Below are 13,079 nucleotides of genomic sequence, written 5' to 3' on the forward strand. Positions count from 1 at the left end.
ATCCTGTTCTCCCAGGACATTAAAGGCTGGGCTGAGAGACAAAGCTGAGGGACGCCTAGTCTGGCTGCCTCCCTGGTGCCAACCAAGTTCCTGACTCGATCAGGCTCAACCTACAGGAATTCCTCCCCCGTCATTCACTCACTAGTGTGTTTTAAAAACATATTTTGAGTGCCTACTGCTGGTGCTAGGGAAACAGCTGTGACTAACCATCTCTGACATTCTGGGGTGCCCATCCTCACAAAGGAGGCCTCTGCTGCCAGCACACCAGTGGCAGATGTGTCCACATAGATCCGACTCCAGTTCAAACTCAAAATGACCTCTTTTACTCCTGCTATGTTATATATATTTAAATAGTTTTAAACATTTGTTAAATAGCATTTCATGGGGATATAGTTTCTCTTTCTCTCTTTCTTTTCTTTTCTTTTTTTTTTTCAGTCTCCCTCTGTCGCCCAGGCTGAAATGCAGTGGCTCAATCTCCTCCACCTCCTGTGTTCAAACGATTCTCCTGCCTCAGCCTGCCGAGTAGCTGGGACTACAGGCATGCACCACCATGCCTGGCTAATTTTTTTGTATTTTTAGTAGAGATGAGTTTTCACCACATTGGCCAGTCTGGTCTTGAACTCCTGACCTCAAGTGATCTGCCCGCCTTTGCCTCCCAAAGTGCTGAAATTACAGGTGTGAGCCATGGTGCCCGGCCAGATGGTAGACATAGTTTCAAAAATTAGATATAGTTTCTGCAATTAGAAAAATGCAGAAAGTGGGCCAAACGCAGTGGCTCATGCCTGTAATCCCAGCACTTTGGGAGGCCAAGGCGATCAAATCACTTTAGGCCAGGAGTTCAAGACCAGCCTCGCTAAAATGGCAAAACCCCATCTCTACTAAAAATACAAAAACTAGCTGGACTTAGTGGTGCACGCCTATAATTCCAGCTACTTGGGCGGCTGAGGCAGGAGAATTGCTTGAACCCAGGTGGCAGAGATTGCAATTAGCCAAGATCGTGTCACTGCACTCCAGCCTGGGTGACAGAACAAGACTCTGTCTAAAAAGGAAAGAAAGAAACAAAGAAAGAAAGAAAGAAAGAAAGAAAGAAAGAAAGAAAGAAAGAAAGAAGGAAGGAAGGAAGGAAGGAAGGAAGGAAGGAAGGAAGGAAGGAAGGAAGGAAGGAAAGAAGGAAAGAAAGAAAGCAGGCAGGCAGGCAGGCAAGGGAAGGGAAGGGAGGGAAGGAAAGGAAGGAAGGGAAGGAAGGAAAGAGAGAAAGGGAAAAAAGAAAATAACCAAAACGAATAAAAAAAGAAAGAAAAATGCAGAAAAGTATGAAAAAGAAAAAGTATCACTTCTACATTCATATCCAGAGATAACAACAGCTAAAATACCGGTATATTTTCTTCCAGCCTGTTTTCCACCAATATATGTAAAATACGAAACATGTAACACATCCTTGGCTGTTATCTCCCTTTCCTTCAGAAGGACTTGGGAGAACAAAGACTCTTGGCTAAAAACGAAATGAAGGTCTTTTTGGAAAGGCCATTTCACAGCCCCTCTCAGGGTAACCAAGGGAGCCTCCTTTGAAGCATAATGTGGCTTTTTTATTTTTCAGGCTGGCCCCAAAAGGCAGGAAGCAAGCCAAACAGGACACAGGCGCAGCATAACAAAGTGGTGTACTGACTCCCAGGAAAAAGGGAGGCGTGCTCCTAATTATGAGGATGTTAAGGAAAGGGCTCCTTCCTCATTGTGGGTTTGGGCATGGTCCCTGACAGTTGGTACTAGTGTTTGTCCTTGGGAGATGTGGGTGGCGATGCTTGATGTAACAGGTGCATAATTTAAGGAGGCAGAAGAGCCCAAGGGTCACACTGGGAGGGAAGTTGACAAGAAAAGCTGACCCAGTGGTAGTGTCAACCTGGACCCCTGGTATCTGAGCACCGAAGTCCCTCCCATCCCAGGATGCACAGGGAACGTCTTCAATGGGGGGCTTCCTGGCCATCTGCTGAAGCCTGGGGACTGCTCAGGATCAAAGAATCAGACTAAGGGAAGACACTGGAGTCATAGAAAGGGATGGGAGTGGGGCAGGAGATCCTGTTGCTCAGACGGGGGGCCTCTGTTGCCCAAAACGGAATGGAGGTTTAAAGAACGATGCATCACCATAGCAAGGCTGGACCTGGGATGTGTCCTCAGTTACACCCTCTGTGAGGGGCCCATCAACCCATTGCCATCCCTTTGTCTTGTTTGTTTGTTTTTCTTGAGACGGAGTCTCGCTCTGTCGCCAGGCTGGAGTGCAATGGCGCAATCTCTGCTCACTGCAACCTCCGCCTCCTGGGTTCAAGCGATTCTTGTGCCTCAGCCTCCCAAGTAGCTGGGATTACAGGCGTGTGCCACCATATCCAGCTAATTTTTGTATTTTTAGTAGAGACAGGGTTTCACGATGTTGGCCAGGCTGGTCTCGAACTCTTTACCTCGCCATCTGCCCTCCTTGGCCTCCCAAAGTGCTGGGATTACAGGCGTGAGCCACCACACCTGCCCCCTATCCCTTTGGATTTGGGGGAGAAGTGCTAATCACTACCTTCAATGAAGCAAATCTTCTTCCTCAACTGCCCAAATCAAAGCCCCCAAATTATGTCAGGACAGCCCAGATTGTAGTAGGAAGACAGAGGTCATTGGAAGGGAGCTTTTTCTCCTGGGGGGAGAAAAAAAAGAGGATAATTCTATATCTGATACCACAGAGACTTTGTTTTTGTGTTTATTGTCTAATGGAAGAAAAGAAAGAATGTTAGGACATTAGAAAAGAAAGACACAGAGCTATACAAGAAGGACAATGTGGTCAAAACGCACTCCTTAGCTCTACAAAGAACATTGTCAGTGTGGACCTAATAAGGTAGCCTGTTTATTGATTTGACCAAAAATAGAAATAGAGCTACATTGGGAGAATGAAGAGAGGGGAGGGTGATGTAAGAGAGCTAAATCATGATCTATAGGAGGTAAAGCAGCAATGTCCGAATTTAGTAAACTACAACTATGAGTGTACGCTTGGGGAGAGATAGGGTATGGTCAGAGGTGGCACAAAGCAGTGCTTTATCATTATCTTCATCATGTATCCTCTTAGAACTCTTAGCCATGTTTGTGTATAACTTTTACTAAAAATTTATACATCTATAAAGAAAACCTGCCCCAACCATCTGTAAAATGAAAATATGCCTTCTGGGATGGCTGCTGTAGGAAGCAGGTACCCTGGGGCTTGCAAGGGGGTTGGAGGAGAGGGGCCTCATGCACTGCCCTACCATCTCTGTGCTGCCTTGGAGGACCAGCAGCAGCCAGGGCCCAGGTGACCTGGTAGAGACCAGCCATCCAGCAGGTCATGCTCTTCCAGCCATCCAGCAGGGAAGAGCTCCTGATGCTGAGGACCCCCAGAGAGGATCCCTCCTCACTGGGGAAGACCAGGTCAACTCTCCAGTTTCACACAGCTCTGTGTATGGCTTTTTCCTTTTAACATTATCTTGTGGGCATTTTTATGCAATATGTATCTTTTGGAATTTGGTGCAAATGCTATCTGGTCTCATTGTGTGGCTATACCATGTTAACGGCGTATCTAAAACACAACACTGTGCTGGCTAAGAGTACAGGTGCATCAATCCTATTTTCTCAACTAGAACCCTGACTCTGTCACTTTCCAACTGTGTGACATGCGGGGACACACGGCTTCAGCTTCTATCTCTGTAAAATAAGGTAATAAGAGTACCTAATTCACAGGGCACTTGTGAGATTTAAATAAATAAATACATGCAAAGTGCTCAGAGCAAGACCCACTGCTTAATAAGCACATAATACATTGTAGCTATTACTATTTTTTAGCAATCCTAGCCAGATTAGGTGGCTGGTGCCTGAAATCCCAGCTACTCAGAGGCTGAGGTAGGAGGATCCCATGAGCTCAACCGTTCGAGGCTGCAGTGAGCTATGACTGTGCCACTGCACTCCAGCTTGGGTGACAGAGTAAGACCCTGTCTCTAATAAAAATAATAATAAGAAGAAGACTCCATCCTCATTTTATTTTATTTATGTATTTATTTATTTTGAGACAGAGTCTCGCTCTGTGCCCAGGCTGCAGTGCAGTGCGTGATCTTGGTTCACTTCAACTTCTGCCTCTCGAGTAGCTAGCTGGGACTACAGGCACACACAACTACGCCTGGCTAATTTTGGTATTTTTAGTAGAGACAGGGTTTCACCATGTTGGCCAGGCTTGTCTTGAACTCCTGACCTGAGGTGACCCACCTGCCTCTGCCTCCCAAAGTCCTGGGCTTACAGGCGTGAGCCACCGCACCTGGCCGCCATCCTCATTTTAAATACAGGATTTCTTTTTCCTAAAGCACACTTTAATAAACCTCCTTATACAACTTAATCACACACAAAAATTCATATTCGTTAAAGAAAAAAATAGACAATGCATATGAGCAAAAAAAGAAAACAAAAGCTACTTGGAATATTACCCTTGTCCCCCAAAGATAACCGTAATATATTTGATGTATATATTTCAAATCTCTTTCCTTTGTGTGTGTGTGTATACATATATGTATACATATACATACACACACATATTTACACATATACACACAATATATTTGTACACTATATACACACATAACTCCTTACAAAAATTCGTTTTGTGATACTGTTTTATAGTTTTCTTTTTACCAGTTAAGAATAGATCATTGGAGTTATGTGCGTATATAGTGTATATTTTGTGTATACGCGTATATATGTGTGTGTATATATATGTATACATGTATGTATACACACACACAAAGGAAAGAGATATATATACATATATATGTATATATACGTATATATACACATATACATATATACACATACATATATACACATGTGTGTATATATGTATACATATACGTACACACACACACACACACAGGAAAGAGATTTGAAATATATACACCAAATATATTGTGGTTATCTTTGGGGGAAAAGGGTAATATTCCAATTAGCCGGCCGTGGTGGCAGGCGCCTGTAGTCCCAGCTACTTGGGAGGTTGAGGCGTGAACCTGGGAAGCGGAGCTTGCAGTGAGCCTAGATCGTGCCACTGCACTCCAGCCTGGGTGACAGAGCGTGACTTCGTCTCAAAAAAAAAAAAGAGTAGATCATTTATAGTTTTCTTTTTCCATTTAAGAAAAAAGTCAACAATAATTTTTCATGGCTGCCTAGTATTCCTTTTCATGTTTGTATTACTCTTTGTTAGTACCCATTGTCCATCACAAACAGCATTTTATTATTCCAAGTTTTGTGTGTGTGCTGAGATAAAAAGCTCACACAGTCTACTCAGGTCCAAAGAATATAGCTTTTAATTTTCTCTGCAATGATCATAAGATAGTCTCCATTGTGTGTAATAATGAGGAAAACTTAGACATGCCATTTAAAAGTTTAGCAATCTCCTCTGGTTTATGTCTCTGATTATTCTGTCAATATTCAGTCTCCTACTTCTGAAATCAGCGTCTGGGCTGATGGGGAGTACAGCGTGTCTTCAGCAGCCTCCCCAGCTGTGTGCCCTGTCACATCTGGCCATGGAGTGGAGCAGGCACCTTGGCCTCATGGGAACCTCCCTGTGCAAACTCCTGCAAGCCCTCCATGCCTAGACCATTTTGTCATCAGCCTCCTGGCCAGTCTGTCTAGACTGGTGCTTTCAGATTTCAGCATGCATGCAAATCACCTGGAAAGTTTGTGAAAACAGACTCCTAGGCACCACACCCAGAGATTCTGATCAGTAGGTCTGGGGTGGGATGGAGAGTCTGCACTTCTAACAAGCTCCCAGGTGAGGCAAGTCCCAAAGCCACACTTTGGAAATGAGTACCCTCATCTACATCTTCACCACAGCCTTGCTGTGCAGTCACTTTGCTCTCACCAAGGTAGTACCTTGGCTGGTCTCTGGCTCTCAACCGAGCTGCCTCCCCACACATTACCAAGAGCTTAAGAGATATCCTAGATTCCTGGCTTTCCATAAGGGAAATTGGAGTGGGGAAGGGGGAGTGCTTCCTACAGCCCTCCCTCTGAGGACATCCCATGCTGCCTCCTCTCCCCCAGGTTGATATGAGGGCTCCTTTTCAGAGGCGCCTTTCCAAAGCACCAACTGGGAAGAGAAACACAAGCTCCCCCCACCTACCCCCCTTACTTCAGGCTTTTGTTCCAAGGTAGTTTTTATCTGCCATCTTCCTCCTTTTTAACATTAAACCTGAATGTGTAGAGAGATAGACTCAGGGACACTGTTATCTGACATCCTATGCATCTCTTTCTTACTCCTCACTTTCCTCCCAGAACCAGAGAGCCTTTCTTTTGTTTCCCTCTTGTCTGGAAGTCACTCCTTCATTGTTAATGCCTTGTTTTGTTGTGTGTGTGTGTGTGTGGCGGCGGGGGGGGGGGTTGGGGTAGACATTTGGTCACCTTCCCTGGGGCCATAATGGCAGAGTGGCTTCTGGGGAATATAATTTATAGAATATTAAAAATACATAGTTTAATGTTTTCAAAATGTCTCTGGTACACATAGTAATTGTGTTTTATTTTTCGTCATTACATTTGCCAGAATTTGTCTATTTGTTTATGCTGTTTTATTTGATTTTACTTATTAATTTTACTTTTTTCCTATTTTCAGACTCAATAATTATGTTACCTTTATTATATAAGGTAATTATATGTAATACCCTATTATATTTATTATATTTTTTCTTCTACCCTTCTAGGTTTTCTCTGGAATCCTGTACCAAAAAGAAGATTAACAAACAGAAGTTTATTAACATATATATCTAATAAATAGATGAGAGATGCCAAAGACATGGCTTTAAGCTAACAGAAAGGAAGAAAGGTGTGAGGGAGGCAAGCTATGGGAAGGTAGCCAGAAAACCAGGTGACCAGGAGAGGGTATGCAGACTGAAATTGGAGCCTTCTCAATGGATTAGAGTATTAGAGTTGTGACTTTTTTTTTCCTTGACACAGACAGTCTTGCTCTGTCGCCCGGGCTGGAGTGCAGTGGTGCGATCTTGGGTCACTGCAATCTCCACCTCCCGGGTTCAAGTGATTCTCCTGCCTCAGCCTCCTGAGTAACTGGGACTACAGGTGCACATCACCATACCCATCTAATTTTTGTATTTTTGTGATTTTTTTAAAGTATATTTTTTAGTACAGTTTTGTTTTGTTTTGTTTTGTTTTCAGTTTTTCAACTTCTATTTTAGATTCAGGGCATAGATGCAGTTTTGTTAGATGGGTATGTTGCATGATGCTGAGGTTTGGGGTACAATTGATCCCATCACCCAGGTACTAAGCATAGTGCCTAATATTATTTCAACCCTTGTGCTTCCCCTCCTCTAGTAGTCCTCAGTGTCTGTTGCTGCCATCTTTATGTCCGTGAGTACCCAATGTTTTGGTCCCACTTATAAGTGAAAACATGCGGTATTTGGTTTTCTGTTCCTGCATTAATTTGTTTAAGGTAATAGCCTCCAGCTGCATTCACGTTGCTGCAAAGGACATGATTTCGTTCTTTTTTATGGCTGCGTATCTTGTGATTCACAGCCATCCTTCTCTTCCTGGTACAGAGAAGAAGACACTCTTACAAATGGAGATTTCCTCTATAAATTTAAATTTCCTTTACCAAAGCGTAACTTATACTCTGTTTCAGAGCTTCTCCTGTGGCCACTGTTGCTGAAAATAATCAGCTCAAGATAATCCTTATGCCAAAGAAGCATATTTGGTGCAGTATATTCTGGTTTCCTACAGTCATATTTTGGGGTAGCATATTCTGGTCTCCTACAGTTATGTTCTTCATTTTTAGATTTTTTTCCTTGTTTTTCCTAACATCCTGAATGGAAGGTTTCTTTTGTTTTCATCATTTTGAACTTTAAAGATATATTTCACAGTCACATAGAAGTATGTAATTGTACACACATGGGATCATGCCATAGGTGCCGTTTTTACTGTAGAGGCCTTCTCTGCCACTACCACCTCCACCATCCCTTCACAGGAGCACCACACCTCGCATCTTTCTTCTTATATAATAAAACATCTGAAGCTAGAAGCTTATATTTTCTTTTTTCCTTTTTTTTTTTGAGATGGAGTTTTTGCTCTGTTGCCCAGGCTGGCGTGCAATGGCGTGATCTTAGCTCACTGCAAACTCCGCCTCCCGGATTCAAGCAATTCTCTGCCTCAGCCTCCAGAGTAGCTGGGATTACAGGCGCCCACCACCACGCCCAGCTAATTTTTGTATTTTTAGTAGAGACAGAGTTTAACCATGTTGGCCGGGCTGGTCTCAAACTCCTGACCTCAGGTGATCCAACCGCCTCGGCCTCCCAAAGTGCTAGGATTACAGGCACGAGCCACTGCACCCAGCCTAGAAGCTTATCTTTTTATATGATTTCACTATATCCATTACTTCAACATGTAGTATTATCACTGTGTTTTAATTTCTAAAGACATGAAAATCCTGCTGTAGTTTGTGCCATAAATAATGTGAATTTGAAGACAATGCATATTTAGATATATTGAGATTGGTGCTTTATTTCTTCCCTCTTCTGAACTCTCTCTTCCTTTTCAAATGGGGCAAGCTAAAATTCTTATCTCCCACAGAGGAAGGAGGATGTTAAGAGGAGGAGAGATTGGGCAATGAAATGAAGAGAACATGACTACCAACTTCCCAGGATTCTCCTGACCCATTGTCCCCCATCAACTCGATACCAACGAGCCTCGAGATTCCTGATGATATGGTTAGGTTTTGTGTCCCCACCCAAATCTCATCTTGAATTATAATCCCCATAATCCCCATGTGTCAAGGGAGAGACCAGGTGGAGGTAATTGAATCATGGGGCCAGTTTCTCCCATGCTGTACTCGTGATAGTGAGTTCTCACAACATCTGATGGTTTTATAAGGGGCTCTTCCCTCTTCTCTTGGCACTTCTCCTTCCTGCCACCTTGTGAAGAAGGTGCCTTGCTTCCCCTTTGCCTTCCACCATGATTGTAAGTTTCCTGAGTCCTCCCCAGAAATGCTGAACCCTCTTTCCTTTATAAATTACCCAGTCTTAGGCAGTTTTTTATGGCAGCATGAAAATGGACTAATACACCTGAGATGATCGTTTCTGTCCTGGATGTCTAAGTCAGCCATAGAACCTAGCATTGCCCTCATATTTAAGTTGAGGCAGTCATCTACTAGCAGGTATTAAAGAAACATTACTTAAGACACTTGTTAAGGATGGTAGGAAGGCTTTTCTCAAGAGGACTTACTGCAGTGAGGGTTTTGCAGTGTGGAGGATAGAGATCAAGCTCCACTGTAAATACAAGAAGGACAAATGTGATGTTTAGCTGAGTGAAATGGGAGTTAGTGGATGGAAAATTCCTCAGAGGAAACATCAAAGCTAGGGGGACTCTTGCTAGACCAACTGTTTTTTTTTGAAAGACCACTTTATTGAGGCATGATTGACATGAAAAAAGCTGTACATATATAATGTATATAACTCAATGAGTTTGGGGATGAATATACAGCCATGGGGCTGTCACCATCATCAAGGTCATAAACATATCCATCACCTCCCAAAGTTTCCTCTGTCTTTATTATTATTATTATTATTATTATTTGTGTGTGTGTGTGTGTATGCACGCATGTATGTGTGTAGTAAGAACACTTAATGTAAGAGCCACTGTCTTAGAAAATTTTAAGTATACAATGCGGTATTGTTAACTATAGGCATCTGCTGTATAGTGGATCTCCAGAACTTATTTTTCTTAACTGAAATTTTGTACCCTTTGACCATCACCTCCCCATTTCCCACTTCGTCCAGCATCTGGAAATAACCATTCTACTTTCTGTTTTTATGAGTTTTTTAGATTCCACATGTAAGTTGTAGATCAGATAGTATTTATCTTTCTGTGTCTGGCGTATTTCATTTAGCATAACATCCTCCAGATACATCCATGCTGTCCCAATGGCAGTATTTTCTTCTTTTTTTAAGGCTGAATAATATTCCATAATGCATCTATACCATATTTTCCTTATTCGTTCATACAGAAATGTGTAGGTTGTTTCCATACCTTGGCTATTGTGAATAATGCTGCAATGAACATGGGAGTGCAGGTATCTCTTTGAGATCCTGATTTCAATTTCTTCAGATAAATACCCAGAAGTGGGGTTGCTGAGTCATATGGTAGTTCTATTTTTACTTTTCTGAGAAACTACCATACTATTTACCATAATGGTGGCACCAATTTACATTTCTACCATCAGTGCACAAGAATTTTCTTTTCTTCATATCCTCACCAGCCCTTTTTATCTTTTGTTTTTGACTTAACAGGATTCTTGTTTGCTGAAGGCAGGCCAGCATGATAAATAATGTGAATTGGGGGTGGGGAGTGAGGAATTTGATCAGATATTGAGAGTAATCAACTACCAACGTGGGGCAGTTCCACCAAACCGACTCAGCAGGATCTTGCTGGACTAAGTGGCCCAAAGACAGAGGCCAAGGTAGGGACCTAGTCAAGAAGAAGGGTCAGAGGAGCCTGACTCAGGTTTGGTCGATGACAGAATCCTTGTTACAGATAGCAGCAAATGCAGCCAGGACCTGGATGGATTTGGGGAACTCCCAGCTATAAACACTTGTCCTGGCCAGGTGCAGTGGGTCATGGCTGTAATCTCAGCACTTTGGGAAGCTGAAGGGGGAGGATCACCACTTGAGGCCACAAATTTGAGACCAGCCTGGGAAACAGAGTGAGACCTTGTCTCTACAAAAAAAAAAACAAAAAACAAAAAACAAATCATGACTCACTGCTTTCCACCTCAGCCTCCCGGTAACTGGTAGTCTTCTTGACAAAGGGTGTGCCACCATGCCTGGCTAATTTTTCTAATTTTTGTAGAGATGGGGTCTTACTGTTGCCCAGGCTGGTCTTGAACTCCTGAGCTCAAGCAATCCTCCCACCACTGCCTCCCAAAGTGCTGAGATTACAAGTGTGAGTCACTGCACTTAGCCTACGAAAATTTTTTTAAAACATTAACCAGACATGGTAGCATGCACCTGTAGTCCCCATTACTCAGAAGCCTGAGGTAGGAGGATCACTTGAGCCCAATAAGCTGAGTTTACAGTGAGCTATGATTATGCTACTGTACTCCAGCCTGGGTGACAGAGCAAAACCCTGTCTCTAAAAAAATAAAAATAATATTTTTGGAAAAAAGGATAAAATTTGGCTCTCTAAAGCCATCTTATTTCTTAATGATTCTAGATAACATAAAAAAAAAGACAATTACAAGACCTGTCCTGCATCTTTTCATCTCATTAGCCTCTCAATAACATGATCCCATACATTTTACAAGATTGAATTTTTCTGGACCATTTTAAGTGAGTTATGGTGGAGTTTGACTGTCTGCTCCCATCCCCCTATCCCATGAATGCTCAGCCCCAGAGAACAGCTCCCTCTCTCTGATGCTCACTCGCCCACCTGCTCTCATGGCTTATTCACATCACACTGTGGTCCCAACTCCTGGCTTTTCTGCATCTCACATTCTTGGTTCCCAGTGCTGCCTGCTCTTTCTTCCCTCAAGCCTGCTTGCTTCAACCACTGATTCTGGTACTTTTCAGTTGTGTTTTCTTACTATTATTTTCTAATTTGTATTGATTTCCTATTATGAATAGGTATTTTATGTACATGGTACAGCATCAAAAAGCTACACAGGGTATATGTACAGTAGAAATTAAGTCCCCTTTCACCCACATCTCATAGTAATGGAATCTTCCTCTGTGAAAGTAACCACTGTTACCAGTTTCTTGAGTATCTTCCCAGAGATGACCTGTGAATTTATAAATATTTATGTATATACACATATTTCTTTTCTTCTATACAGATTGAGCATACTATGCAGATTGCTTGGTATCTGGCATTTCCCCATTGACATCATAGCTTGGAGAGTGCTCCATTTCAGTGCACAGAGAGCTGCTCATTTTTGTTATTGCTATCACTTTTCTTTGGCTTTGACTCTTGGAAAAAAATGTCTTGGGCCATTCTGGCAGTGTCTCCAAACCTGCCCTCTGCTCCCTGTACTGCAGTTTCTAACAAGAGGTATCCTCTGCCCACCCTCCTCAGAGACTTGCACCATCCCCACCCCTCTCCCTGGCCTTCCTGCCAGTGATGGAGAGGAATGAGCCATTCTAGCCACAGAACTTTTCATTTCTCCGAAGAACCACCGAGCTGAAAAGGGAAATGGCTCTTCCTGTAAGGGAGTCTGAGGACTTTCAACAATGACATGCTGGTGCCTGGCAAGGAGCCCAGATTCACAAAACCTTCCCAGCCATATCAGATAAACAGCATTTATACCACTAGGACCAAGATCAGCGATATCAAATCAGCAATCCTTCCTGCTTAATATGCATGCTTCTCTTTTAAGATAAACAAGGGGTCACTTTGCACAAGAAACAGTCAGCATCCTTCTCAGGGCCCAGGGCTGCATGGCATCTCAATTTTGTTACACCTTCATCATACATGTAAGTTTCAAGCATGGGACCTCTTAGCGGGTTGTGTAATTACCACTGCCTAAAAATTTAGCCTCTTCCACCCTAATTCAATGCAGAGACAAACACAAAAGTCCAAAAGTTAGACTTGGTTAAAAAAGAATTTAGGGACTGAGCCCGGTGGCTCACCCCTATAATCCCAGCACTTCAGGAGGTCAAGGTGGGAGGATTGCTTGAGTCACCAGTTTGAGACCAGCCTAGGCAACACAGCAAGACCCTGTCTCTACAAAAATATATATTTTTTCAATTAGCTAGGCATGGTGGTGCATGCCTGTAGTCCCAGCTACTTGGGAAGCTGAGGGAAGAGGATTGCTTGAGCCCAGGAGGTCACGGCTGTAGTGAGCTCACCCATGATTGTACCACTGCACTCCAGCCTGGGTGACAGAGCGAGATCCTGTCTCAAGAAAGAATTCAGAGGAGTTTGAGTAAAATTTGGCCAAGAAAAGAATCTTTGTCAAGGGCCAGAGTCTAGGAATGAGGGACTGCAAAAAAACTTGAAGGAATCCAGCCTCCATACCAACCTTGGACCACATTCATCATGACTTTTCC

Source organism: Pan troglodytes, chromosome 8 (assembly GCF_028858775.2).
Source record: "Pan troglodytes isolate AG18354 chromosome 8, NHGRI_mPanTro3-v2.0_pri, whole genome shotgun sequence".
Classification (NCBI taxonomy): domain Eukaryota; kingdom Metazoa; phylum Chordata; class Mammalia; order Primates; family Hominidae; genus Pan; species Pan troglodytes.